The sequence below is a fragment of the Eulemur rufifrons genome, chromosome 2 (assembly GCF_041146395.1).
Source record: "Eulemur rufifrons isolate Redbay chromosome 2, OSU_ERuf_1, whole genome shotgun sequence".
Taxonomy (NCBI): Eukaryota; Metazoa; Chordata; class Mammalia; order Primates; family Lemuridae; genus Eulemur; species Eulemur rufifrons.
The window spans coordinates 73,613,709-73,637,823 of NC_090984.1; the positions used below are offsets into that span (position 1 = coordinate 73,613,709).

The 24,115-nt window shown below is 38.3% G+C and overlaps 1 long non-coding RNA gene and 1 pseudogene across 1 annotated transcript in view; both read left to right on the forward strand.

The window, feature by feature from the left end:
• LOC138380908 (protein phosphatase 1 regulatory subunit 26-like) overlaps positions 1–19,405 on the forward strand; it is a 50,247-nt pseudogene extending 30,842 nt beyond the window's left edge.
• The window catches only part of LOC138379161 (uncharacterized), a 123,319-nt gene that overhangs the window by 61,696 nt on the left and 37,508 nt on the right, over positions 1–24,115 (forward strand). The window lies entirely within an intron of this gene.

The window sequence follows — 24,115 nt, forward strand, 5'->3', positions numbered from 1 at the left end:
GAGGGCTTGAATAGATTAACCAAAGTTTTCTCTAACATGCTATTGTAGAAGACAGTGGGTAATTACATGAATTACAAAACAGAAAAGTAAACCAAAATATAATGAGAAAAGGCAATTTATTAGCGCTTTGCCCATGTTTCGGAGTATAGCTTGTTGCATGCAGAGAATAGCAATCAGATTCGCTTTCCCTTCTCCAGGGGTAGGCAGTAACTGGAGGATTCTTTTGATCATTGTATTCATTTTGTGTTAAAACTGCAGCACTTCTAATTTATAGACGTATTGTGAATGTCAAGGAAATGTCACCCAAATCATTGAAATACAGTGAAATTCATCCGTTATATTTAAGTAACAGGTTGCCCTGGGCTCCAGGGGAAGCAAGCTTAAATGGAACTGGGATTTTGACTGTTCAATTTCAGCACTTTAAAGACACAGAATAATCAAGGTGAATTTCTTAAAGGTAGAGGCTCCGAGGATAGAAAGGTAACTGTGCAGTGTTTCTAGATAAGCCATTAAGTGGCAGATTGGCATACAGCTACATTTCAGACCCCGATTTGTTTGGTTTAATGTGAACCATTTTTTTTTCTTTAAACTGCGTCCCAAATCCTATAATGGAGATACTTAAATGAACCCTCTGGGTCACTTAGGCATCTATTTCAGCATCCCTCTGAGAAATTTCAACGGTCTGTTATAAAAATTGAGTTTTATGTTTCTGTCAATACCTAAGGAAAAATTTGATTATCCTCTAGATTTTTCCCAATCCTTTAACTAAATTGGATTATTTGCTGAATTACCCTTTACTTTCGAGCGCCATGGTAGTGTCTCAGTTGCAAACTTTACAGTATAAACTGACAAGAATATACAATGTTTATCTCCCCAGAGAAGGAGCATATAAGCTTTGCCTTTGGGCGTATGTGGGTCCACATTCCAGCCATGCTTTGGCTGCTTGTTAATTGGGTGACCTTGTGCAGGTTACATGTTTTTTGTCATTTTCATCTCTTTGTGAGCACAGGGGTGATACTCATGGGTGAGCTTGCATGGGTTTAGGTAGGTAGACAATCAATGCATGTGGAAGTTCTACAAATTAAGAAAGTAGGCCCTCAATAAATGCACTTCACCTCCCATCTCTTCATACCTCAAATCATTATTAATTTATTGAGGAAGCATGGAAAGGATATACTTAGGCTCAGAATCTTTTATGATGGGAATCCAAGATAATGCCTCTTAAATCCATCTGTATCAGTCAGGGTTCAACCAGAGAAGCAGACCCTGTGTTAAAAAGCAGATTTATCACAAAGAATTGGTTTACGCGATGTGGGGGACAGGCTGGCCAAGTCTGAAATCCACAGGGCCGGTGGCAGGAAGGGCAGGGGGTGATGCTGCTGTCTACAAGAGGAATTTCTTCTTCAGGGAATCCTCAGCTTTGCTTTTAAGGCCTTTTGGGTGATTGAATCAGGCCCACTCCGATTATCTAGGATGATCTCCCTTACTTAAAATCAACTGCTTATGGATTATTATTATTATTATTTTTTTGAGACAGGGTCTTGCTCTGTCTTCTGAGCTAGAGTGCAGTGGCATCATAGCTCATTGCAACCTCAAACTCCTGGTCTCAAGTGATCCTCCTGCCTTAGCTTCCCTACTAGCTGGGATTACAGGTACACTCCAGCACATCTGGCTCATTTTTCTATGTTTTGTAGCATGGGGATGAAGGGAAACTTGCACTTTCCTCCAGAAAGTTTGCTGAGAGATCAACTCACAATTAAGGCAGATTAATAGGAGGAAGAGGTTTATTTACCATGTGCAAGGGAAGAATCCCAATATCCCAGTGGGATCCAGATATTTTTACACCTGCCTTTTAGACAGGAAGGGGATATGAGGAGTATAGGTAATTCTGTTTAGGAGCAATAAATGATTGCTAAGGAGGATGAATAGCTACTTGGGAGAATGAATGGATGGTGGGTGGCAGGGAACAGACTGACTTTTAATTAACCTGAAAAATAAGTATATCTTTAAAATGATTTGGGCCAGGTCTGGTTGCATTCTTGATTTTCTTTCCTGCAATGTAGTGAGATAACAGGAAAGGGAAGGGAAGTCAATTGTTCTTTTGATGGATCAGTTCAGTTTATGCAGATAGAGGGAAAGCCCCTTTCAATGACTTTTGATCTCAAAGGGCCTTTAATTCAAAATATTCTTTATACCAAGGAGTCATATTTTGGGATGAAATTTTCAGAGCTCCTTCAGTACAGATGGGGACTCGTTCTTGCTCAGGCTGGTCTCGAACTCCTGGCCTCAAGTGATCCTCCTGCTTCAGCCTCCTATAGTGCTAGGATTACGGGTGTGAGCCACTTCGCCCACCCTGCTTATGGACTTTAATCACATCTACAGAATACCTTCACAGAAACTCCTAGATCAGTGTTTGATTGAATAACTGGGGATTGTAGTCTAGTGAAGCTAACACGTCAAGAAGACCAACACTATCCATTTTGGCCTTTCTGGATCTTTTTGTTTGTAGAAACAAATAGTTTTTTAAAGAGAAGTAAATTTTATTATAGCAAAATCTGAGGCTCAGTTTGCTTTAAACTACAGAAAAATAAAAAGGAAAAATTTGTTGTTTCATTGACTAAGGCCAAATGTAAATAGGCACTATATGATAAATATTTTATTTTCTGTTTGCTATCAGAAATGATCTAATTTTTGATTTCTATGGATTTATAGTCAGTCTCTCCCATTAGGGCGTGAGCTCCATGAAGTTGGGGGCTTTGCTGTGTTCACTCCTGCATTCCCCTACATCTTGAACAATGCTTGGCATAAAATAAATAGTAGGAAGAGTTCATAAATAATTTCCTCCAAATAAGAGTTGAATTACATTTCCTTGTCTGAATAAAGAGTTTTCTATTACCTTTATTTGGCTCATTTTTGGCTTCAGTTGTATACTGCACCAAGGCTCAAGAATGAGGATGGCAAATTTTTCTAGAAAAACATGATCCTAACGTTTCTCCACAGGCAACAAACCCTGTTATCAGAACAGTTAAAGATGAGAGTCACAATTTATTGGTGTCTTTAAGATTTTGTACTCACCCCTTTAATCCTCAACATTTTCCTAGGAAAATACATATACTCTTTAAAAATTTATGAATTATTGGATACATAAAAGACAATGTGTAACATATATGTAAGTTATGAAGTATAGTAACAAGGCAAATTCATGAACTCACCAATCAACTTACTAATACTGCTGCAAATGCTACTCTGTTCCATCTCCTGCCCCCACCCCCACCTCTATACATCACGGGAGCCATGAATTTTGTATTAATCGTTTGCTGATTATTTTCTTCATAGTTTTATCAGACATGCATGTATCCCTAAACAATGTTATTTCATTTTGTTTCTTTTTAACTGTATATAAATGGTATCACAATATATATTTTGTTCACTGACCTATTTTGCTTAATTTACTACCATGCTTCTGAGATCCATCCAGTGGATATGTAGAACCATAATTCATTTACTTTATTGCCATAGAATATTTCATTGCATGATTCATACCACAATTTATTATCCATTTTCCTAGCAATGGCCATTCTCTACTCCTTTTTTTTCCTATTATAAACAGTGTTGCTATGAATACTCTTATACACATATACTGAAGAATATATGTAAGAATGGACTTTAGAGATTATCTCATTAAAACACTTCATTTATAGGTAAGTAAACTGAAGCCAAGAGCCTCCAGGCTGTTGCTACTAAAACTAGAGGGTAGGTCCCCTAACTCTCATCCACTGTGCTTTTCATCATTCTGTGCAATCTCGTTTGAATATGTTAAAACTTATTTTATTTTATTTTATTTTATTTTTTTGAGACAGAGTCTCACTCTGTTGCCCAGGCTAGATTGCCGTGGGGTCAGCCTACCTCACAGCAACCTCAAACTCCTGGGCTCAAGCAATCCTCCTGCTTCAGCCTCCCGAGTAGCTGGGACTACAGAATGCGCCATCATGCCCTGCTAATTTTCTGTATATATATTTTTAGTTGCCCAACTAATTTCTTTCTATTTTTAGATGGGGTCTCGCTCTTGCTCAGGCTGGTCTTGAACTCCTGACCTTGAGTGATCCTCCCGCCTCGGCCTCCCAGAGTGCTGGGATTACAGGCATGAGCCACCGTGCCCGGCCTGTTAAAACTTATTTTTAAGAAAAATTTAGTTTAGTTTTATAATGGTTGGTAAGGATTTGGCTAAATATAGCCTCTTTTGGGTGTTTTTTATTTTTATTACTTCAAGAGGAAAGGAAAGCAGGCTCATTTCCTGTGCTTGTGAGGAGAAAAGGGAGACTCAGGGAGTGGGCTGGAATAAGGGGCAAATCTGAGGCCCTTGGCAAGATCACTCCCTGATCACACTTGATCAGTACACTTGACCTTCGAAAAACCCGGGTTTGAATTGTGGGGGTTTACTTTTAAGTGGATTTTTTTTCAATTAATACAGTCAGCCCTGCTCCATATCAGCGAGTTCCGCCTCCTCAACCAAACACGGATTGAAAATCTAGTATTCGCGGGTGGGGGCGGGGGACCGCAGATACGGAAGGCCGACTTTCCGGGTCCGCGGATTCCGTAGGCCCAACTGCGCGGATTTCGGTCTATGTGGGGGTCATGGAACTAATCTGCCGCGGATGCTGAGGAATGGCCGTAGAACACACATACAGAAAAGCACATGTCATGTGTATGCAGGTGTTGAATTTTTACAAAGTGAGAACACCCATGTACCCCACGTGGTTCAGGCTGAGCATAACCGGCACCCCCGGAGCACCCCCCAACCCATTCTCCCTTTCAGTCACTAGAGGCTCTGCGCCTCTTCCTTATTCCTCCAACCCTCGCCATCCCGGGGCAAGGCCCTTTGGGTTTCATGACATTCTGTAGTGATGCTGCTGTGGCATTGTGGATAAATATCACTCATGGTGGTAAAAGATCAGAGTTCAGTTTTAACTCTAATATTTTCTCACCATCTTGATTCCCTTTATGTAACTCCCTGGTCTGAGTTGTCTTATATGTAATGTGGGAATAATATGGAATTGTTGGTTTGGCAGGAAGTTTAGATGAGCTAAGACAAGTGGAACTTTCTAATAAAGATCCTGGCACAGAGTTAAAGTGCTCAGTAGACGCTGGACCCTGAAAGCTCATGAACTCATGGGACGTCACATCTAGACCGTACCATCTTTTGACGTCAACCTTCCCATGGGCATGTTCTCCTACCACAGTTGCCACGGTCCCTTTTCTCAGGCATTTTTCTGTTCTAGGGACACATTCTCAAGCCATCTTTCACCCTGAACGAAGTAAAGCTGGAATCCCAGTATGTAGTTTAGTCTCACCTTGCCGGTTCTGGTTTGCTGGCCATAGTGTTAGTTGGATATGAGCTTTGATAAAATTCTTATTGTGGAGTTGAAGAAAGCAGCAGTGTAGATCAATGGCTTCTCTCATATTTATGCTTCAGAGGGAAGCTTGTTTCAAGTTGCACTTGACACCATTGGAATGCAATGCTACTCTCTGAGTAGTTCCCATTCTAGGCCCTGCTCTTCAGCACTGAATCAAGGTCAATATTTCTATCTTTATTAAGTGCTAATGGCAGGTGCTCAATGGAGGATAAAGATAATGTCCTCAACTTCTGCAGTTGCATACAGGTGGTAAAATCTTCATGTTTTCTGTATCATTCCCATATTTAGAATAATGAACCATTCATTTTGTATATTCTTGTCATACAGTTTTTATCTTTTCCTTTATTTACTGACATCATTAGAGAGAGTGGCCAGGTGTGCACCAAATGTATATTTTATATGTTACTATTTTCCTGAGAAGAGGAAGAAACATTTTTTTCTCCTGCCATGGTTTTATTCTCTTTGCAATATAAGCCTATTTTTAATTGTGCCATGAATTTCAGTGCCCATTAATTTGAGGAAATAGACCATGTTTGTGGTTTTCATGAGGCTGTGAAAATTTCACCAGCTTGTTTAGATTCACCTGTATATGAAAATTAGTGCAGACTAATAAAGTATAAAAAATGTGGTTGGGGAAGGAATGGTGAAGAAACTTCCACTTATTGTTTGTGTACATTGTGTGTGTGTGTGTATGTGTGTGTGTGTTACTGTGCTTTTACCTCTATTATCTTATTTAATGTCATCATGTCAAAGTAAAGGTACCATGAAAATCGAACACCCAATGGTGGCATCAATGTGGTAGCTCCTCTCTGTTAGGTATCATTGGAGTTTCCAGGCACTAAATTTAGGTTCTTCTAAGGGAGCAACAGATTGATCATCCACATTTCCTGAAAAACTGATTTGTTTAGGGTTCATTATTTATTTCATTTTTATTAAAGTCTTACAAGGTTTATATATTATTACATTAAAAATGAGAAGTAAAGGAGAAAGGCTCAAATGTTTTGTTTGGATTCATTGAGTACAGAATGTCCTTCGGATGCTGTAAAATATCTGGGAAATGAGATAATGTTCTGGTTCTTGATCTTTTATAACTAAATTAGAACAATGTTTATTGATTTAATAACCAATATTTATTAAGTTCCTACTTTGTGCCAGGCACTTGCTCTGTGCTGAAGATACCAATGGTGAGCAAGATATGGGTCTGTCAAATCACAGCCTAGTGAGAAAGCCAGGTATGAAAACATGGCCACAATCCAAAGATGTAAGTGCTGAAGTAGGGACACTACTGAATACTGCAGCTGTGGGAGTGACAAACATCAGGATCCTAGTTTACTTGTGAGCTACGGGTGTCAGGGGTCTTCTCAGTGGAAGATAAATACCAGTTTTCCAGACGAATGAGTGGAAGGACATTACAAACCAGCAAGCACAGAGGCACACTTTAGTTTATGGAAATGCAGGGAGTTGAGGTTTCAGGTGTTTTGTTCAGATCTTTTTAATGGCATTCCTCCAGGCACTGTGGAATATCGTGATAATTCCTTTTCTGTTCCCACATCCAATAGGGGTTTAAATCCTTTCAATCCCACCTCCATGGCATTACTCATATCCATTCCCTCTGCTCTTCCTCCATTACTATCTTTATCTCATCATCTCCTACGTGGACCATTGCAGTTGTGCTGCCTTCAGTCTTGACTGTCTTGGATCTATTCTTCATACTGCTGCCTTCCCACTGGTAATGGAATAAATCTAGACACTTTTTGCATGGTTTTCTACACCCATGAAAACTGGCTCCTGTTTCTCAAGTTTTTAGTGTTTATATCTTGAAAGGAAACATACAGTTTCTGGGGCAGAGGTAAAAGTTATTACAGCAATGACTGCACTGGTTCCCTACACCCAGTAACTCACAGGTGACTCAATGAGAGCCACATGTTACTCTGCATGTTCGGAGGTGGGAGAGTCTGTACTGCAGGAAAGGAATCCTGAAATCTGGGAATCTGGGAGTTTATATATGCTACAGACTTCTCCCCTTACCTCTTTTTCATTTTTTTTTAGAGCTGGGTTTTGTTTTGTCACCCATGCTGGAATGCAGTGTCATGATCACTCACTGCAGCCTCCAACTCCTGGGATCAATGGATCCTACTGCCTCAGCCTCCTGAGTAGTGACTAATTTTTAAATTTCTTGTAGAAACAAAGTCTCGCTATTGCTCACGTTGGTCTCACTCAGAGTGAAATGATATGTTAGAAGATGCTACCAGTGTTGTACATTAGCTGTCATTCTTTCATTTCATGAACTTTTGCTGAGCAGTTACCATGCCAGGCAGAGTGTGACAAGTTTATAAATAAGAAAAGTTATGACATCAAGATGCCAAGTTTTTTTTATTGACTAATGGATAACTCTGGTTGATGAAAGATGTTATCTTAAGAAACAGGAAGTTATGGCTGCCAAACTTGCTATATATTCCTCTTTTTACTTATATAGTGAAAATCCAGAGAAAGCTAGCATAAAGTCACACAGGACTGAACTAAAGCTACTGATGCCTCAACAAGGCAAGAAGAAATAAATGAGAGGAATGTATATGGATTATTTAATACTTAAGGTTACAAAATATCATTATCCCCTAATTCAAATGTAAGACGGTATCACAGCAAAGAAAAATCTCTTATTACTACATTATTCCATTTATTTTATACTATTTTTGGGGTTGTAAAATATTTTATCTTTAATTCATCAAAAGATCATGACTTTTTCTGTCTCCTGTGGAGCTAATCTAACCTCAGAGCTTTCACTGACTAGACAGTAGATGTGGGTTGTGGAACAAGATGAGAAAAAACATCCAAATGACATATGTGCTCAGCAACAAAAAACAGAAAATACATTAATTCTAACCTTTGCATGTACCTTTTTAAAAACAGGTTTCACAACACAAAAATACTTTAATAATTTGTTGTTCAAAATCTAGAGTTTCCTTTTCTCCTCCGCAATTCCCAAGAAGGGGAGCAGAGTTATTACTTAGAAGTTAGTAAGGTTGATATTTAATGAGAAAGCAGTTCTAAAAAGTGGATGGATTTTAAAGATCTCAGCATGAGGAAGTTGAAATATTAAGGGCAACAGCTGCCTGTAAACGATTGCTGTTAGCTGAAATTTACATATTAAAGAGCAGAAAACTTCTAAGATTTCTTCATTCTTAACATTTTAATGCTCAAACTATAAGACAATGCAACACTTTAAGATGGTGACTTTTAAGTTTTATTTTTCAGGAATGCACTAAAGGCAGATGAGTAAGCTTATGTGCCTACCAAAAACACCATAGGAAAATATTTATGCAGCACCATTCTTAGCTAATGTACCAGTTTTCCTGAGAATACACAATCAGATTCTATTTTTATGAATCTCACTGTCTCTAACAGAGATTGCTTAAAGGGCCCATGGAACAAAGTGTATGTGAGGAGTAGGTATTCTTTTAATGAACTGAGGAAAATGATGGCTTGGGGCTGAACTACCAATATAGTACATGTGGTGTGTGTTCATTGAATGTTTGCTATGTTCAAATGCTGTGGAGGAAAAATTGAAGATATGCAACCTATCCACTGGCTTCGAGAAATTTTAGATCTAGATTATGCTTTGGAACAATTGAGTGGTACATTTGCATATTGACATAAATAAATGTAAATTTCAACAAAGTAGACAGAGTGAGTCCTGAAATAACTTGAAAGGAGCCTTTAAGTATGATTTTATTATGAGCTTAACCTACTTTAAAAATGAAACCTGGTGAAAACTGAAAGTCTTTTTCAGCTCTCAGGATTTTATTTTAGGTCACTGCTAAGGCATAGATATGTTTTCGTTAAATAAAAAAAATAACTATTTTTATTACATATATTTTAAAAAATATATAGAAAGAGAAAAAGAGAATAAAAATCAGTTAGAATCCTAATAACCAGAGAGAATCATTGTTCATTCCATCCTTTGTATATGTTGGTAATATATATGTTCATGTATACATGTGTGCACTAACACATACATAATTCATTAATTTATAAAATGAGATCACATACTTTCATAACCTGCTTTTTAAAAATGTACTGTTAAGGAGAGTTGGGTGGAGTACCTCCCTCAAGGTAGGATCACGATGCTATTGCCTCATCTAGGGAACAGTTGATGGAGGATGGGGGTGGGAAGGAATGCCACTGTTCTCTCTATGTGGATAAGAGTTTGAGAAGCTTCCTGGGAAAGAATTTGTGCTAAAGATGCTTGTTCAGCTCAAAGATAATGAATCAAAGGTGAGATTCTGAGACCAGCCCTCGGATTATCCTCCTACCATCCCCTGTGGACATAAGACCTGAGCGCTAGAGGCAAGGAGGTACTATTTTACTAACCCTATAATCTTTTGAAAATGACAAGAAATGGTGTGTACATGACTCTGGGTGCAAGCACACACTGTGGCTGATGTTGGCAGTTGCTTATCTAATAGCCATTCCTCTCATTCTTCCCCATTTTGTTTTGGGCAGGAATGTGCCAATTTCAACACTCACCTTCCCATTCTTCTTTGAAGCTAGTGGTGGCATTCTTGCCAATGAGTTGTAAGCAGAGCTTTGGTAGAAGTATTTGGAATAGTGCTCTTTCATATTAAAAGGGCACATTCAGAACTAGCTCTCCTCTTTACTCACCCCTTTTCTTTCTGCCTTGGTCCTGGACGTGATGGCTGGAGCTGAAGCATTCATTTTGTGGCCAAGAATATCACAGAGACAAATGTGCTGATGACAGTAAGATGCAGAAACAAGCCATTAATAGATAGGAAGAACGAGTTCTGTTGTTCTGAAGCGTTGTAGGATAGATATGGTTAACTCTAATTTATTGTATATTTTCAAAAAGCTAGAAGGGAGGATTTTGAATGTTCACAATACAAAGAAATGATAAATGTTAGAGGTGATGAATATGCTAATTACCCCCATTTGATCATTACACATTGTACACATATATCAAAATATCACTCAGTCTCCCACAAATATGTACAATTATTACATGTCAACTAAAAATAAAAGGAAAAACAATGCTCAAACAGTGACAGAAACTAAAAATAAATAAATAAATAAATAAAAATGTACTGTTAAATTAAGTTTAGCCTAAAACTGCCTCCTTTCATAATTTAAGTTCACACTAAAGGTTTCTCTGTACATAGTGAACTATAACCTAATTATGTGTAAACAGATTGCTACCTAGTCTTGTACCAATCAGAGTTTCAGCCAATCACAGGAGGCCAACTGTTCAAACTGTGTTCAAATGAGGCAACCACTGGGCTGTGACCAATCTAGCTGTTTCTGTACCTCATTTCCATTTTCTGTACATTACTCTCCTTTTGCTGTCCATAAATATTATCCGACCACGTAGCAGCCCCGGAGTGTTTCTGAACCTGTTGTGATTCTGGGGACTGCCTGATTTGTGAATTGTTCTTTGCTCAATTAGCTCTATTAAATTTAATTTGTCTAAAGTTATTCTTTTAATAGTAGAAATATATCATAAACATATTTCTATGTCACCAAATAAAAATTCAAACATAATTTCAAATGGCTAAATTAAAACAACTTATTGAATACTTGTTCCTTAATATATATAACTAACTCATTATTGTTGGACTTTAGATTATTTCCAGTGCTATGATGCACATTTCTGTGTTTGTGCTACATCCTTAGGGCAGACTCTACACACATAGACTTCTTGCGTCAAAGGATATGTGTTTTAAGATTTTTCACATGTATTGCTAAAATATCCTTAATAAAGTTTGGGCAGTTTATATCCCATGGTTTTCTGTCTCACAAAATAAATGAATGTCCATTTCCCTGAAACCTTGACAATACAGGAAATTGTTATTTAAAAGTACCCAGAATAGTATATAGAGCATTTGATGAAAAACTATTATTTTATTGTTGTTTGAATTTTTATTTCTTTGATCAGTAAGGAGTTAGACATCTATTGTATGTTTTTGGTTATATACATTTCTTTTTTTGTTTATTGTTTGTCCATGTCATTTGCCAATTTTTCTTATTTGATATTCATTTTTTCTTATTTAAGTTGATGGTCATAGATGATTGAAAATATGCTTATATTTTTTTCAGATTTTATACAAATATTAACAAAATATTTAAAAATTTTTATAGAAAGCACTTGTTTGAGAACTTCTGACCCAGATTAAAGTTACCTTTGCTCTTTCCCTAGATTGATAAAAAAATTTGCATGAAATAATATAGAAATGTAAGAGGGGTAAGTTGATCATGAAAGGTTTTACCTTAACAAAATTATCATTGGAAATCTCTGATTTAGACAAAGTCAACTCATTTCTTAATCCTATAACAATTTGAGCATTCTTTTATTACTATACTTTTCACATCACATTATAATTTGAAGGATTTGAAGTCCTTGGTGGTTTAAATTTGTTATTTGTGGTTTGTGTTAGCTTTCAATTATGGTAGCTTATTTCCTTCTGTATTTCATGATCATATCTATTATAATTTTATATTATTTCAAACATTGGAAAAGCAGGAGACTTAAATAGGGGATGCTTTCCTCCAGAGGGAATTTGTATTTCCTTTAAAGAGCGAGGAGCACTACTGAGCTGAGGTCATGATAATCACCTTCTAGGGTTTTTCTTAATGTGTAAACTTAAATTCAGTTTCCCATTGTCGCCACTGGTCCAAAGTTTATTGCTATGCTGTAGTGCTAACATTGGCATTTGTTCTTGGGTGCTTGCTTGCTGCTCTTGTCTCACTGCTTTAGTTAGTGCTTATTAATATTATTATTTTGTTCTTTTTTTTAATTTCAGCTTATTATGGGGGTACAAAAGTTCAGGTTATATATATTGCCCATGCCCCCCCCCATCCCCCAGAGTCTGTGCTTCAAGCTTGTCCATTCCCTAGACAGTGCACATCGCACTCATCATGTAGGTATGCACCCATCCCCTCCCCTCACCCCCATCCCCCCCAGTCAGAACTTCAAGCATATCCATTCCCCAGACAGTGTGCATCGCACTCATCAAGTAGGTATACACCCATCCCCTCCCCCCAGGCTCTTTGGTTAATTTGAGCCACAAGATGCATTTAAAGTTTGTTTTCCTGAGATCTAGCTGTTTTTTAGTGAGAAGTGCTTTCAGAGTATCTTGTCCACAAGTATTATTTATGTAGCCTTGAGTTTTTAATGGAGGTTGATGAAAAATTTTCAGTTCTTTTAAAACAAATTTTTCTTCACGTTTGAGAAAGACAAATGATGGATGTTTTGGCAAGTTTTAAAGTATGCATGTGAGCTAATGTATTTCACATGAAGATGACCATATTGAGAGAAATTATGTTGTCTGTTTAGTGTTGTTACTTGATAATTTTGACAACCACTATATGTTTTGGATATGGCAGCCAGTCTCACAAAGTTATGCCTATAATTTCTGAACTCTTACTTTCTAAGGTGTGTGTGGAGTGTGACTGTTGAGTTGGGTAGAGTGGGTAGGGTGAAAGGTGAATGTGTGCTTATATCTGGGGTGTATGTAGATTTTAGATTTGAGCAAAGGTAGGGGTGAGAACACAGTAGTTATTAATACCTCTAAGCAGGAAGGGAACAGCAGTCAATGTTCTTGAGGAGAAATTGTACATTATTAAGCCTATGTAAGCACCTTGGCATTAGACATTGTGCTACGGGCTTTATTTTCATGATTTCAACTAATCCTAATAAGAATCTGCGAAACTATGATAATATCAACTCATTTTAAAGATGAAGAAACTGAGGCATAGGGAGGTTAACTGTTCTAGATCACATGGTCTTTAAGTAGCAAAGCCGAGACTTGAGCCCAGACTTAGTGGCTCCAAAGGCTGTGCTCCTTGGATTATTCCAAACTGTCCGAGGAATGAACATTACTCAGTATGCAATCTTTGACATCCATCTATGGATTTCACATTTCTTTTTTGACTAATATAGAAATGAAATAATTCATATCTCTGGTATTTAAAAATGAACGTCTTTTAACTTTTATTCGAACATAAGAATTTTTTCCTTCTGTGTTTGGGAAAATGATTTGAACAAATGGATTTATGATATTTTTGAGATCTAATATTGGATGGAAAAAATAAGTGTTGGCTTAGTCAGTAGCAACAAGAGCAAAGATTGTATATTTCGAAGATTGCATACTACTACAGTCTATTCAAAATTTCTGGGGAAATGTTTTGGTATAATTGAATATCTTTCATTTAAACATTTCATAACACTTTTCAATAATGTTTTATGTTAAAAGTAACTCAGATAACATTTAATTTTTTGCTGAAAAAGCTGTTGAAGAAACTGAAATTATATTACACAGTTTAATTTTTCTTTTGGCTTTCTGTTTTTCTTTTGATTTAGAGAGAGTTGTCACAAAAATGAGATCTGACAATAATAGGTTGATACTGAGGCATATAATGACCTCTTGGTATTCTTTTTTGAAGATCTTTGAGGTGCTTTCTGGCACAGGAAATTAAAAGTAAACTCTGTGCCAGGAAACACTAGTGCTCGCTTACTTTTTTTAAAGCTATTTTAGAGAACGTGCTTGTTGTTTGCTTGACTTTTTGAAAATACAATATATAGAATGAGGAGTCCTTGAGGGATGCTATATGAAGATATTCACTGATATTTTATAAAAGGTTTGAAAGTTTGGGGTTTGATTCTATTTCTTCTTAAGCCTAGAGTTTAAAAGCAATTTAAGAACTAAATAAAAGTCTCTACAGGGACCTTTTAGTTTGTGGGCTTACCAATAACATTTTGAAAAACCTGTTCCTATTAAGCACTGCAGTTTTTCATTAGATTTCAATAGCTTCTTTTCTCTTTCTCTCTGACACTTTGTAAGTAACAGATCTGTACAATTGGAACATAACACTTTACCGTGGCTTAATATTAATTGTCTTTCTTAGCACAGGCAAATAGCATTTTAAACCAATGCTTTGAAGAATATTAACATGAAGAGTAGCTTTTTCAGTCATGCAGAGAAATGATTTTTAAGTGACATTAACTTTCAAATAAAGTTCTGTTGAGGAACCTTATAATAGTTCATTTTTTTTTCTTCTTTGGGGAAGAAGACTTCAAGCTATAATTTTTGACATTCTTTAGATGCACTGATGTTTTTAGATTGCTTCATATAAGTCAAAATAACTTGGTGTTTTAGAGACATAAAGTTTAATATTAACAGTTTTAAGTAATGCTCTTCCTGAAAACCATGTTGGACATTTCCATTGCTTTTATCACTCTATGACTTGGAGAAGTCTCTTAAAGAGACTTTCATAAAGCCATAATTTTTCTAATCCACTTTAATCTCTTGCATCTGTGAATTTCATGTTTGGTTGCACTTTTAATTCAATTCAAAGTTGTATTTAAAAACTTTCACATTTTGAGAGAAGTTTGTTGTTTATAGTTAATTTTTTAAAAGTAATTTTGAGTTGTCAGATTAAATGAGCCAAATAGATCATTGGGAAACTTTTTAATGCATCTTTCCCCCCTTTTGCATGTAGGACTCCAGAAAGTGAAAACATTAAGGAATGTTTGCCGTTTCTTTAGGAATCTCATGACTTTCCCTTAATAGAAGTTCTGTCAACATTTAGGTGGGTGGTACATTCATTTAATGTTACTTTCTCACTGATAGATTACTAATATTTGGTTTTCACTGCTCAAAACAGCAATGATTTTTTATTTCATCTGATTCTGTGAGGCATTTGGATGGTTCTTCTGCTATATGTGGTATTGGCTGGGGTTCCTCAGGTGGATTTGTTCATTTGGCAGATGGTCTAGCCTGCAGGGTACAAGAAGGGATCTGTCACATGTCTGGGGTTTCAGTGTTGACTGTTGGTTGGGGTAACTTATCCTCCATGTGGCCTCTTTCTTCTAGTAGTATCTGTTGAGAGCTAAGCTGCAAGCTGATAGAACATCAGTCATTTCTACCACATTTTATTTGTTAAAGCAAGTCACCCAGTTTCAAGGAGATGGAAATAGAGCCTACCTCTTGATGAGAGGAATAACAAGTGCACTTCTAGTCTATGCTAGAGACACATCCCTCATACGATCTATGATTGGCAAGTTTTGGGGGGCAATTTTTAGATATGATAGCAGAAGCACAAGCAACAGAAGAAAAAATAGATGCATTGGATTTCATCAAAATTAAAAACTTTTATGCACTAAAGGACACTATCAGGAAACTGAGAAGACAACCTACAGAATGGAAGAAAATATTTGCAAATTGTGTATCTGATAAGAGACTTTATATCTAATATGCAAAGAATTTTTACAACTTAAAAAAGGATAAAAACCCAATTTAAAAATGGGCAAAAGACTTGGATAGACATTTCACCAAAAAAATTATACAAATGGCCAATGAACACATGAAAAGATGTTCAACTCATTACTTATTAGGGAAATGCAAGTCAAAAGCACCATAAAATACCACTTAACACACCACATAACATGTATTGGCAAGGATGTAGAGAAATTTGAACCACTGGTATGAATGCAAAATTGTGCAGCTGCTATGGAAAACAGTGTCAGTTTTTTAAAATGTTAAACATAGAATTAACATATGACCCAGCAATTCTATTTCTAGGTATATATAACCAAAAGAATTGAAACCAGGCATCAAACACAAACTTGTACACAAATGTTCATGGCAGTGATATTCACAACAGTCAAAAGGTGGAAATAATCTAAATGTCCATCAACTAATGAATGAATAAACAAAATGGGTATATTCATGCACTGGAATATTATTCTGTCATAAAAAGGAATGAGTTGCTGATACATGGCTGAACCTTGAAGACATTGTGCCAAGTTAAAGAAGCCAGACACAAAAGGCCACATATTGCATGGTTCTATTTACATGCAATATCCAGAATAGGCCATATAGAAACAGAAAGCAGATTAGAAATTACCAGAGACTGAGGGAGAAGGGGAAATGAGGAGTGACTGCTTAATGGGTATGAGGTTGCCTTTTGGGGTGATGGAAATGTTTTGGAATGAGACATAGGTAATGGTTGTCCAACACTGTGATATTACTAAATGCCAGTAAATGGTACACAGTTGAAATAGTGAATTTTGTGTTACATGTATTTTACCACAATAAAATAAAGTAATTGCACAATTGGACTTGCTTGCTGCTGTGCCTCAACCATAGAACATACTCAGGCTAGCCAGCGGGACAACAAGAAAAGTGGAGCAGGATTGAGTCACTCCTGCTGTCTCAGCCAAAGCAATCCTAAATTGCCAGACAGTCATCTAACCTCCAAACATATGAGAGTGCCGGGCCAAGATCAGCAGAACCACCTTGCCTAGCCTGGGTGACTAATGTGTCAGCAATAAATGCTTATCATTTTATGTTTCTGAAGTTGTATAATTTGTTTTAAAGCATTATTGTGACAATATGACTGAAATACCCTTTCTCATTAGAAGAAATGAGGGCTTCTCAGAGAAGTGGATGATTGGGGACAAAGAAGGTGAGAGGTAAACCTTGGACATCTGAAATGCAAGGAATCTCCCAAGAAATAATGAGGTTATCTTAAAAGAACACAAAATTCTGGAGTAGGATGGTAGAGATGGCTACATACCATCTTAATGTACTTAATGTCATGCAACTGCACTTAAAAATGGTTAAAATGGCAAATTTTATGTTATGTGTATTTTACCACAGTTAAAAAAAGGACACAGGAATCAGGCTGTTATTTTAAAATGAGCATTAAATTTGAGTCTCAAAAAGAATAATGATTGTAGTATATTAAAACACATTAAATATGTGAAAATCTTGAGTCCATAATGATATTAGAAATTAAAAAAACAAAAACTAAAGTCATTGGTGGTTACCAGAGGCTGGAAAGGATAGTGGGATGAAGAGAGGGGGCTTGTTAGAAATGTAGAATATCAAGTATCACCCCAGACCTATTGAATCTGAATCTGTATTTTAAAAAGATCCTCAGGAGATTCATAAGCATATTACCTTTTGAGAAGCACTGCATTAGATGTTAGTAGCAAAGAGAAACTCTGATGCAATTCATGAATTGGTTGAACAGAGATTTATAAACAATATTGTCTCCCTGGCTGATCTAGTTCACAGTTTTGGGTTATTAGTGATATTTCAATGTTTTCCTATCAATATCTGCCTAATACGGGTTCCGGAGAGACTGGAAAGACAAAAACCCGCAAGTGCTGAAAAGCTGCCTCTCCAAGTCCAAGAGAGACAGTGGAGAGAGCCCTGTGAAAAAACCTCTGAGCGTCTTTGGCAGTGTGACAGAGAGAGCCAAGCCGGAGGGTGCTTCCAGTTAAGGAGAAATGCCACCGAAGGGACTCTGCTCCCGGGTGATCACCAAGGCCCCGCTCCCTGCCCCAGCTCCCCGGCTGTTGACAGCAGTTCCGTGGACAGCGACGATAGCATCGAACTGGAGATGAGGAAGTTTTTGGCAGACAGGCCAAGGAGTCAGTGAGCAATTTGGAAATTCAGGCAGATGGCCCCACCACTCTCTGCACAGGGGGCCCAGCCAGGCCAGAGGGGCCGTGCAGGAAGGAGCCCGCCCTGCAGCCCGGCATGTGCACCCGGAGCCAGAGGGCCAAGGGGGCCCCCCAGCCGGCCCAAGGACTGCGGGGCACAGAGAGAGCTGGAGCCCAGAGTGAAGCCAGCCTCTTCAGCCAGGGCGGGAAGGGCCCTGCTGCTCCAGCCAGATGTGACTTGGTGCCATCCAGGGGCACTGGTGGAAATGTCTCTGCCAAGGAGTCTCCAGCGAGTAGGAGAAACGTTTATGTCCTCAAAGACCAGAGCCCGCGCGGGGCGGAGCCTGCTGCTGCCGAAAGTGCTGTTGGTCAGCTGTCCAGCTGTGCCAAAGCGGGCATTGAGGCAGGAGGGGCCGGGGGGACCTTTCATGTATGTGAGTTACGGGGGCCGGAGCTTCCTGACTCCCAGCTCGAGAGCCGAGAGGGACACTCGGCCTCGGGCTGACCTCACCCTCCCTTGGAGTGACTTTGCCCACCAGAGCAGGCTGCCCAGCCCGTGGGCGCTGAACTCGGATGGCAGAGACTCGGTGTGGAGAGGGGCTCTGGGGAGTGAGAGAGAGAAGGGGCCTGAGGGCCCCCCCAGGCCCCCTCCTCCCAGCCTGCCCTTTGAGGGCTTCTCCCCGCCGATGCCCACCCAGCTTTTCCACTTTGGAAAGAGTGTGCCCTGGGGAGCCAAGCCCGCAGGCCTCTTCAGCCCCCACCCAGGGCTGCCTCTACAGGGCCCGTCCTTCTTGGCCTTCAGGGAGGCCCAGGCCGGGCCCAGCCCCGTGTCCGGGAGCCCACACCTGCTGGTGAAGGACAGCGGGCCCTGGCCGTGCAAGAAGGCTCAGGTGGGGCTCATTTTGCACGACAGGAGGAGCTCGGGCTCAGAGGAAAACATTTTGGACCTGAGGTATCGACGAAGGGACAGGGACGACCAGGACCAGGAGGCCCTAGGCAGTGACGCCAGTGACTTCAGCGACACCTCCATGGAGGATGGTGGTGGCCGCTCAGTAGTGAAGGGCAAAGCCCTCAAGTTGTGAGTAAGCTTCCTGGGTTTTGTCGCATTTGTGGAAAGCGGTGTATACCTGAGTGTATCTGTGCGTGGGCTTAGGTGACGCTTGGGAGTAAAGGCAGAGAAAACGGAGTCCGTATACATAGCCCTGTATATATGTACACTAACACGAAACAATGTTTTTATTTAACAGATGTGTCCTGGTAAATTTGATTGTTGTAGCTTTTTGTAAATTATTTAAAGTGCTGTAAAGAATATTTTTGGAAAATATTGTCGTTGACTTTTGTAGGGCGTTCCTAACTGCAGTTTTGTGTGGTCTGCTTACAAGTCTTAGATTAGCAAACATTTGGTTCTTCCTATCACAGCCAGGTTCAGAGAGACTCTGAGAGTGACGCTTGCTGGCTGGGAAGACGTCCAGCTGCACCTGCAGTTCGAGCTGAGAAAGGCGGCGGTCGCCTCCCTGAGAATCACTGAAATGCCTAAAGGTGTCTACTGGGAAGCTCCTGGGACAGCACTTTTTGTACAAAGGACCCCCCACCCCAGTCCCTTGAGGCCAGAGTTTGTCTTTCTGAAAACTGCAGTCACAGCCTTCAGTTGGGAAAATGTTTCGAAGCACAACGGCCAACAGCAGGCTGGCTGGGCCGCCCCCGCTGCGTGCGGAAGCCAGGCGGAGCCCTGCAGCCACGGCTCTGCCGCTCAGCCCTGAGCCCCGGTCGGTTAATGTCTGTTCAGACACTAGATGATTCTAACATCTAAATAAACCTCTTTTTATATGGGGAAAAAAAAAATCTGCCTAATAGTATGAGCTTTTCTGTAGCCAGGAAAATGATCTATTATAGAATTTGGCTATTGGATATTTCAGAATTTCAATCGGGTTTGGTGTGCCTTGCTCTGAACTGTATGGGGTATTGGAACATCAGCAATTGGAATGTCAGGCAATATTCTTGCCTGTTGGATTAACTGTGACAACACATCTTTTATGGTGTTCAGATTGTCAGCAATTTTGAACGATTAATCACTTATATCTTACATCATTAAAACAAAGTTTTCAAAATATTTTAATATACATTATCTTATTTAGACTTCACTGTATCTCTGTGTGGTAGTTTTCATTATCCCCATTACAGAAGTAAAGAATCTGTCCAAGGGTGATTGATTATACCGATCACAGAGAGTAAATGGGGGAGAGCCTGGGACTGAATCCAGGTTACCTGACTTCTAATTTAATACTTTCTTCACCACACAATTTTTCTGCCTTCCAGTGGATTTTGTTTATCTCAGAATTTCCTTAAATACCATGTTATCCAGTATGTAGGAGTCAGTTGCATAAAGAAATTGATCTTTTAATACAAACTGTGTCTGTGTTCTACCCTAACTTTAACCAAGAAGAAAGCTTTCCTAAGTTTAAAGTTGTCTCTTCTCAATTCAATTATAATCTGAACTTCAATTTAATAATTCCAGGATCTTAAAATAAAGCAGAATATGCAATCCTTTATGATTTTTTTTAATGCATTCCTATTTGAAGGAGAATGAGGTAGCACTCATTTCAGATTTATTATCATTTTAAACAAGAAGCTTCCTGCTAGTTATAGGGAAATTCATGAAAATAGATAATAAATAATGGCTATTTGTAGCACTTGAAGGGCTTTATTAATAAGTTATGTCAAACCATTTAATGCGTTTTCCTCAGTGTTAATATTCACCAACACTTTATGGACTTCTATTCTTATATTGCTTTTGAAATGTGGTAGGATTCTTACATTCAGGGAAATAATTCTTTTGTGTTGTTGTTGAGTTTATTTTGAGGGTAAACTCAGTGTAGGTATCATTTCCATGTAAGACTTGCACTTTGGAATTTGTATTTATCATAAAATAATTGTCTCTGGTTTCAAAACTGCCCCTTCATTTTCTAGCATTGCTTATTTAATTTCTTTTTATTGCAATCAATCATATAGTATTTGGTATCTGGCTAGTTGTTTATCATAAATTGATTTTGATTCTTCAACTATGATGTTTATGTGCAGTTCAGGAAAATACTAATATACAGGCTATTTTTTTTTTTTCTTTTCTTTTCTTTCATTTTTTTTGAGACAGGATCTCACTTTGTTGCCTGGCTACAGTGCAGTGGTCATCGTAGCTCACTGTAACTCCTGGGCTCGAGTGATCCTCCTGCCTCAGTCTCCTGAGTAGCTGGGACTACAGGTGCACACCACCATGCCTGGCTAAATTTTTTAAAAAAAATTTTTGTCTCCCCATGTTGCCCGGGTTGGTCTCAAACTCCTGGGCTCGAGCAATCCTCTTGCCTCAGCTTCCTAAAATGTTAGGATTATAGGTGTGCGCCACCACACCTGGCCAGTTTTTCTAAGGGTCTAATACTATTTTCTTTCCCTTGGAATATTAACTAACTTGTATAGTTTTGATTAGTTCTAAAGTAAGTGGCCTCCAAATTTAGGATATTTCTGTCTAGACTTTGAATCCTCTGTTTGCTTTTAGGATACTCCATTGAAATGTCCTACTTCCAACTGAGGTATTGTACCTTGAAAATAGGATTCAGTGTCTCTTGCTTACCCTTTTCTAACTGCCCAGAGTCACCATCTTTATAGGATCTCAGAGCTTTCACATTGATGTGATTGCGTGCTCCTCTCTTGCTTGGCTTCATGCATTTAGTGACCAATCTTGGTGTTTTAGGCTGAACTGTGTCCATTCTCTTCCCCAAAATTCATATGTTGAAGTTCTAATTCGCCATACCTCAGAATGTGACTGTATTTGGAGACAGGGTCTTTAAACTGGTGATTAAGTTTAAATGAGATTATTAGGGTAGGCCCTAATTCACTATGACTGGTGTCCTTATAAGAAGAAGCAATTAGGACAGAGACACATTGGAAAGACCATATGAGGACACAGGAGAAGATAGCTATCTACAAGCCAAGGAGAGAGGATCTTAGAAGACACTAACCCAGCTGACCTCTTGATCTTGGATTTCTAGCCTCCACAACTGGAGGAAATAAATTTCTGCTGTTTAAGCTGCCCAGTCTGTGGTACTATATTATGGCAGCAAAATAGGACATTTTGGCAGTTCTCTGCAAGGTCTCTTGAATTTCGACAAGCTGAAGAGAAAATTATGGTTCTTTAGTATCACTATTTTCATATAGTCTCTAAAACAGCATTACATTTTACATACTTTGGCCTAATTTGAAGAGGTACCAATTATTTTGAAAAATTTCTATTTGTTCTGTTCTCAGCTTAGAAGTAACCTCCTTGAGGAAGCATGCTCATGTACTTTTTCTTTAGGTTCCTTTGCACTTAGTGCTTGTCCCAATTGCAGCACTTTGTCACACTAATTACAATTGTACATTTTATTACTTTTCTCTTCCACTCACTAGATTGTAAATGCCTAAGGTCAGGGACTGATTCCTGAACATTATTATGTTAGTACCACTTAGCATAGTACCTGGCTCAAAGAAGGTGCTCAGTAAATATTTATGAATAAATTAATTCATATTATTAATAGTATCAGGATGCTGCATTTTGCTGCAGTAACAAACAATATCCAAATTATTGATGTCTTAAAACAACAAAAATTTCTTTCTCACTTATGATGCATATTCACAGTGGTTCTGCTGGAGGCTCTGCTCTGTGTCATCCTCACTTCTGGAACCAGGTTCAGGGAGCAGCCCACCATTTGGAGTATTGTCTGTCACTATGGCAGAGGGAAAAGGAGAGCACAGTGAATCCTGTAGTGGCTCATAAGTCTTTGGCACAGATATCACTTCTGTTCATATTTCATTGATCAGAATAAGTCTCATGGCCACATACGATGTCAATGGGAGGAGGGAATTGCAATCCTGTCATGTGCCCGATGGAGAAAACAAACCAGAGATGTTTGTAACTAGTACTAGTGACTACCAAAACTCCTCTACATGGCACATGGTTTCATTTATAATTTACTTTTTTTACTTTCATGTTTTTCTATCTTTACCTTAGTGTAGTTGAATTTTGCTAAAATATTAACTTTGAAAGTATTTTTTTTTTTTTTTTGCCATATTCAGCCTGGATCTTATGCCCCACAAGAAACTATTCTGGTTTTCGTTTTATATTTTGAACCATATCATTTTGGAGAGCTATATCATCTAGTTCTTACAGGTTATGATCTTACTATAGTTACATATTTTGTGCACTGTGATCATGGGCAGACCATTATAACTGGTCTGGGTCTCAGTTTCCTTATCTGTAAAGTGATACGATATCTTAACTTCCTTCTAGTTCTATATTTTACATATAGGATACATTTATTAGAATCTATGTTATTCATAGATTTAATCTTTATACATAAGTGCCTGGTTGTTGGTTTATTACTAGATAACTGCTTTATTATTTAATGTAAGGTCTTTACAAGAGAGCCTCCTATTTGTGATCTCAAATATATGCTGGGTTTTCTGTTAAAACACAGCTTCTCACAATGTAGATGACGCTGATAATGCTAAGCAGAGCAACCTGAAAATATACTGTTGTTGCTAAGCAAGCCAGGACAATAAGAATCCACAGTGAATCATTCACTATGATCAACGGGGATTTATCCCTGGGATGCAAAGATGGGATATCAATAACTGGGGTATACCAAATTAACAGGATGAAGGACAAAAAGTATATGATCATCTCAATAGATGCAGAAATAGCATTTGACAAAAGTCAACATTCTTTTATGATAAAAACTCTCAAAAAATCAGACATAGAAGGAATGTACCTCAACGCAATAAAGGCCATATATAGAATTTTAGCCTACAGCTAACATCGTAGTCAACAGTGAAAAGTTGAAAGATTTCCTTTAAGATCAGAAACAAGACAGGGATGTCTACTCTTACCACTTCTATTCAATATAGTACAGGAAGTTCTAGTCAGAACAATTAGGCAAGAAAAAGAAAAGATATTCAAAAAGGAAAGGAAGAAGTGAAATTGTTTGTTGATGACATGATCTTATATATGGAAAACCCTGAAGACTCCACCAAAAACTGTTAGAACTGATAAACAAACTCTGTAAGGTTGCAGGATACAAAATCAACACACAAAAATCAGTAGCATTTCTTTAGGCTAACAATGAGCTATCTAAAAAAGAAACTAGGAAGTCAATCCCATTCACAATAGCATAAAAAATACCTAAAAGTAAATTTAACCAAGGAGGTGAAA